General features: G+C 33.8%; 1 non-coding gene across 1 annotated transcript; it reads right to left on the reverse strand.

Annotated features, from left to right (window-relative positions):
- Positions 1 to 273: 273 nt before the first annotated feature.
- LOC117713198 (small nucleolar RNA SNORA48) lies at positions 274 to 417 on the reverse strand. Its single transcript, XR_004607378.1, has one exon. It is a non-coding gene; the product is annotated as a small nucleolar RNA SNORA48 (small nucleolar RNA).
- Between the last annotated feature and the right edge of the window lie 5950 nt (positions 418 to 6367).

A 6367-nucleotide genomic window follows, 5' to 3' on the forward strand; every position in this document is an offset into this window, starting at 1 on the left:
GTGTCTAGGCCCACCAATGCCGTGCTCCAGACAGCAGGTCTGTGAGTGGCATGGTGGAATTCTGCAGATATCTGTCTGTCTTCCTTCTCCTTAGAAGAGCTACATGGTGGTTATGTGGAGCTCTGTCTGTCTATGGCCAGCCTGTGCTCTGGAACTAAGGGCATGTCAGTGAGTGTCTTTCCCAGCCTGTAATGTTTTATATGGCTGAATGTCAGTGTCTGTCTATCTTCTTCCTTCTGTGCTGTCCTGCCTGAACTTGGTTTGGTTTGATTTTTATGTGTCCCAGGCATAAAGCAGATTTGGCCTCTAAGCTAAGCATCACACTAGGATATACAAAGGACTGTCATCTGCTCTGCCACTGACAAATGTAAGAATACCACAACCAACAGGGTGTTTCTTTGCCTATTGCCAGGGATGAGGGGTTGAGAGGGTATGTGGGTGTTAGAGTTGAGTTTTGTCTTGGATAAGACAAGAACTTAGTTTCAATTTTTCTGCATGTTGACATATGATTTTTTTGGGACCATTAGCTGAAGATGCTGGTTTGTTTCTGAGGCATGTTTGAACATCTTTATAAAAAATATCAGTGATACTAGTATCTGGGCCTTCACTTCAGTTTCATTGATGTATGTCTATATGTGCCAGTAGTGGACTGTGTTTACTACTATGATTTGTTTACCTTGAAAAACAGTATAGTGATACCTACAGCAGTATTCCTTTTGTTCAGGGTTGCTTTTGCTGTCCTTGATGATCTGTACCTTCAGATAAATTTTTGAATCTCTTCTTTGTTTATGAAGCATTAAAATTTTGAACAAGATTCGATTGAATCTGTAGCTAGTTTTCCATAGGATTGTCATTTTCAAAATAATTCTTCTAATTAATGAGTATGAGATTTATTTCCATCTTCTAGTGTCTTCTATACTGCATTGAAATTTTCACTGTATAAGTCTCTTATTTTCTTGACTAGAAGGGTGTTTGCGTGTGTGTGTTTGTGTGTAACTATATTGAATGGAATTGATCATTTCCTTTATTTCTTTAACATTCTGTTTGCCATTGTGATAAAAGGCTTAAGAGATAGCTGAGTGATTAAAAGGACTTTTGCAAAGGACACAGTTTTGGTTTCTACTACACACATTGGGTGGATCACAACTTACTGCTACCTATGATGGTGAGTATTTTATTTAAGATATTTTTTAATTTCCTGAAGATTTCATACATGAGCATGCTATTTACATAATCTCCAACCATCGTTCTTTCTCTAGTTCCTATCATATTTTCCCAAATCCCGCTGAAGTTCATGATTCTTCATTAATCATACTTGTTATATATTTATAGTCAATATAGTCAATTTAGTGTTGATTATATGTGTATATGTTCTGGATTGACTACTGAGCATGACTTCTGTATATGACATATAAGTAGGACTCATAAATCTTAATAAGGTTACCTGAACAAGACTTGAACATACATTGATAAGTCAACAAAAATTGGGGAAAATTCTCAAGGTCCCAACACTAAGTGAGGAGCTACAGGCAATTAATGGCAACTCAGAAATGAAATAAGCCTTCTTTAGGGATGAGATTTTTTTTTTATAGGATGGTCATTTTAAAACAAGAAAAACAAGAAAGATTAGGGAAATTATGAATGTTTCCAGATCATATTGAAATACATAGTCTTTCTTATGAGAACAATGAAAATTGTTGATGTAATTGATAACAGTTACTTTGCTTTGCAGAGATCTTTAAATACACTAAATACTATTAAACTGAATTATTTAAATAAATGAATTGTATGTTATATGTACTACACCTCAATAAAATTATCATACATATAATACTATATGTATACATATACATTACATACACATACATATACACATATACATGCAGTTCTAGATACCTTTGAATAATCTGTGTGATTTTACTTTCTGAACTCCAGAGTTCTATGTACCATATATTCAAATAGATATAGATTACCATAATCAAATTATGTGTAATATTTTTACATTAAGCGAATACAAATAAATATGTAGGATGGGCCTGAATCACATCTCTTATAATATTTGAAAACACTGTCATATAAAGAACTTGCTCTGAAACTGTATTGAATGGTCCTAGTGAAAGCACTCGTAACAAGGCCCAGGAGCACCTGTCTATGAAGAGCCACATAATCATACTATGGGCGATGTGATTTCTACTGCAAATGCTAAAATGTTTTTGTGAAGTAAAATCAGCAGTTGGAAATGTAAATAGACACAAATGTGTTCCAAAAGTGTTTATTTACAGAGCTGGACAGCAGTTTGGATTTAGCTAAGAATCAGTAGCTTACTCCCTATTTAGAACGTAATCTAGCATTTGGTCAGAGCTTAAACTACATTTAGTCACTTCTTGCTATACACCACACACCACACTCTCCAAACATTATCCTCTTGCCATGGCATCTGGACCTCCTCCAACCACAGATAAATCGTAAAGATTCCATTTGCTACCTTGTTAATATATCAGGTTTGATAAAGTCCAACTCCACTAGATATCTGAGTACTGACCTGGACATATGACCTGGTGTTTGGTGCTAAATCAGATGACTAGATCTGGTGTCCATTAGCTGTACAAAAAATCCCACTGTTTTACCTGTTGATGGTCCTCAATGATAAAATTTCTGCATAAATCTTCTCTAGCTTTGGGGGATGTCGTCTCAGTGGCAGATGCACACACACAAGTGGAGGGTTTTCTATACATGCATTGATGGGCAGAAACTGAAAGCAGAAAGCTCATTTTAGTTACTATCATTTCCGAAATGCATACTTTAAGTAGACAAATAGACAAAACTACAATTCATTCAACAAAAAATAAAATTTCACTCACTCTCAGAAAATAAGGTTGCTCACCAAGGTGTTTGTCATTTTTCAGTTCAAGCTTCAATAATCTGTAGACATAACATGGTAAAAATACACGTTAAAGCAATATATTTTAGTTATTTAATATATGCATATATATATTTGAGGTTGTTCTTGTATTTAACATACTCGTGTATCTCTTTGATAGTTGGTAATTTATAGACTGTAGTCTAATTTTGCCCAAAAATTAAAAACTGCAAATAAGCAAGGTCACTCAAGTTGGTAGGAATTAAACTTAATTTGTAAAAAGTCGATGAGGAGCCTGAGGAAGGGGTAGCTCTAGATACTCAGGCATTCTAGTGTTCAATACTCTGGTACTTACTATATAGATAGTATGATTATTAACTTACAATCTGATATATATTGACAGCAAAAATAAGGGTGAAACATCTTGAGGTGTATATAATACATTGATGAGACACATTGACCCTGGTCTATCAATCAAGATCATTAAGTCTTGAGACATGGCTAAATGTAGGGTTTAGGATACAGGAGGTGATCATGCATCCACATTTTATTAAAGCCATAGTTTTACACCTATGCAAATATTTGGGAATAAGTTTTATTAAAAAAAACAAAGTCATGTTGAAAAAGTTTGACTTAGTATCTCTGAAGTCTATCATTGAAGAAATCTATTCCTTCACAATTTGTTTATTGCTTTCAATCAAGAACCAAATTTAATGCTTTAAAATATATGGGAATATGCAGAAAGCAGGAAGCAGTAACAACATTTCTAGGTCCTGTTGTCTATGTCCCTAAATGTACATCTAAAGCCTCATCGTCTGGAAGAAAAAAGAAGAACTTTAAACAAGTTAATGAAAAACTAATTTAAGCAAATGTGTCGTCCACTCTTAATTGACAACATGCTCAGAGTCTAGAATCATCCAGGGATAAGCCTCTGGACATATAATGAGGGATTATCTGCAGTACATAAAATAGAGTCTCTCTTGTTATGGACATTATGTACTTCAGATGGGGGGACTACATGACCTCAGGCAAGCTTTTAAAAAAGGGAAGCCCCCAACAGTCCTACAGTGGTGTAAAGCCTATGAAGCATACATATCACTGACTACCATGGCAGGATAACCCTACAAGTATAATTAGTAATGGAATGCAACCATAATCAACAGATTTTTAATGGATTTAAGTTCCCCATTCAACAAACAAGAAATCATTTCTCATGTTGGAAAATTAGCCAACCGCCTATAGTTTAAAGAATTTTCATTCCTCGTGGAGTTTCCTGGAGCTAGTGATTTGTGTGTATTGAAGCTCAACAACATAATTTTAACTTTAAATATTATGTTCTTTTTTCAAGTGCTTGTCATTCACCATGAAGATACAATGGAGCTACATGTGGCTAAGTGAAATTTATAATCGAGTTGGCCTGAGTTATTAATATAACAACCATTTTATTTTGTGGAATAATAAAATAGGCATCAGAGTTAAGCAAATCATAGTGCTGGCTATAATTAATAATATATCTACGGTACCCTTGACCCAGAATTACAAATAGATGATGAAAATGTAATGATTATAATAATATTGTAATCACAGTGAACAAAGATCTTGGTCCATTTCCATATCCTCCGTTTGCTTTGACCCAAATTCCTTTCTAAATTCTTTTTATTTTTCTAGCTATATTACGTCTGTCTTGACTTCTCTCTTTGCAAGGCTTTATCCACACAGCCACAAAATTCCAAGTAGAAGAAGAGTTAAGTATATTCTATTTTCTTCTCTCACTATGCATTAGAAATGGAAATAAATGCAAAAGCATTAGGGATATGGAAGTAAAACAAATTCATCCAAAACAACTTTTGCAAAAAGAAATAATTTGACTATTTTGGAATACAGCTGATCATCTACTGGAAAATTGAAAAGGAAAACCATGTGACAAAAGGGACATTATTCTGAATTCTGAATATAATGAGGGTTTGGACACATGTGGTAACAAACAATTTTTTAAAATAGTATTCTTTAGAGTGTTCAGGCATCTTTTTAACTATTTTATTAATTGATCATAAAACAGACTTTGTGAAAAATGTTGCTACTTAATCCAAACTTTTACGAGTCTAAGAAAACAGCTTTTGAATCCCATCCACATATGGTCATTAATATTTAATGACAATACAGCACAAAAATGTATAAACATCTGTATGTTGGTGGTAAAATGAGTTAGAAACACAACAAAAGTTCTTTTTTTCTTTGTGTCTTTAGTTGAGAGATAACAGAAGGTCAAGAGTTTTATCCCATTTTCCCTACATTTTACCTCAATTCATTTCCTACTATGCATTACCTACATCTTATATATCCACTGTAATAAACAATATTGACATTCTCTGAACCTTTGTTCCTTTCAACTTTTGTATCATAAATAGTACAGTGACTTCAACCTGTAGATTCCTGCCCCTAGATACCAAAATCTATGTACTTTTTGAGTTTATATCATATTGTAGGCAATAAAACACTAAGCATGGGTTATGAAATCAGATGCAATTCAGATTTGCCACACAATACAATAAAATACATTTTCTGTAAGTCTCTATTCATATATTTATCAGGGATATCCATATAAATTCAGCCCATTATGTGTATTTAATTTATATTATATATATATTTTAATCATAAACATATGACCTTATATTTATTATAGAAAGTTATAGTTTGTAATTATGGGTATTAACTTTGATTTATTTATGTTTCTATGTTTAAATACCTTGACCATAAAACAGCTTAGGTAAAATTTTAATTAGCTTACTATTTCAGGATATAAGCCATCATTTTGTTTAAGTCATGGTGTTTGGATGGACCATCTATAGTCATAGGCAGCAAGAATCATATACCTATGATCCTTGTTTGTTTGCTCTCCACTATCATTCTCCTATCATTTCATTAAGGATACAGCACCTAGAAATGCTGCTGAGTTTTCCTATATCAATTAACAATAAAGAAAAGCCCCTATAAACATGCCCAAATACTAATCTCATCTAGATAACTCCTCACTGAGACTCTCCTTCATGAGTATAGATTGTACCAAGTTGAGAGTTAAAAATAAACAGCACAGGAATAAAGTCCTATGATCTTCAAGTCAAAGACCAGGGGAGTAAGTGGTAGTGTTAGTTCTAGTCTGAGCACACTAGCATCAAAGCAGCTGATGTTATAAAATGCAGTCTTAACTTAAGAAAGATGATAAGAAAGGTCAGCAGTGAGGCAGGAGTGTGATTCTTATCTCCATTTTGTATGTACTCAAATACTAGCAGGAATGAACCACACACATTCAAAGACAGGAGTGTGGTATCCTCTTTGAAGTCCATTAAGTCCATTAATTTTAATCTCCTGTAGAGATACCTCAAGCACACCCAGAAATAATGCCAAACCAGACATGTGAGCATTAATTGATTGATCCAGACAAGTTGACCTAACCAAATGAACCAGCATGGACTCCATTGCTCAGGTTTCTGTTTTTTTTCTTTCCAT

The sequence above is a fragment of the Arvicanthis niloticus genome, chromosome 7 (genome assembly GCF_011762505.2).
Source record: "Arvicanthis niloticus isolate mArvNil1 chromosome 7, mArvNil1.pat.X, whole genome shotgun sequence".
Classification (NCBI taxonomy): domain Eukaryota; kingdom Metazoa; phylum Chordata; class Mammalia; order Rodentia; family Muridae; genus Arvicanthis; species Arvicanthis niloticus.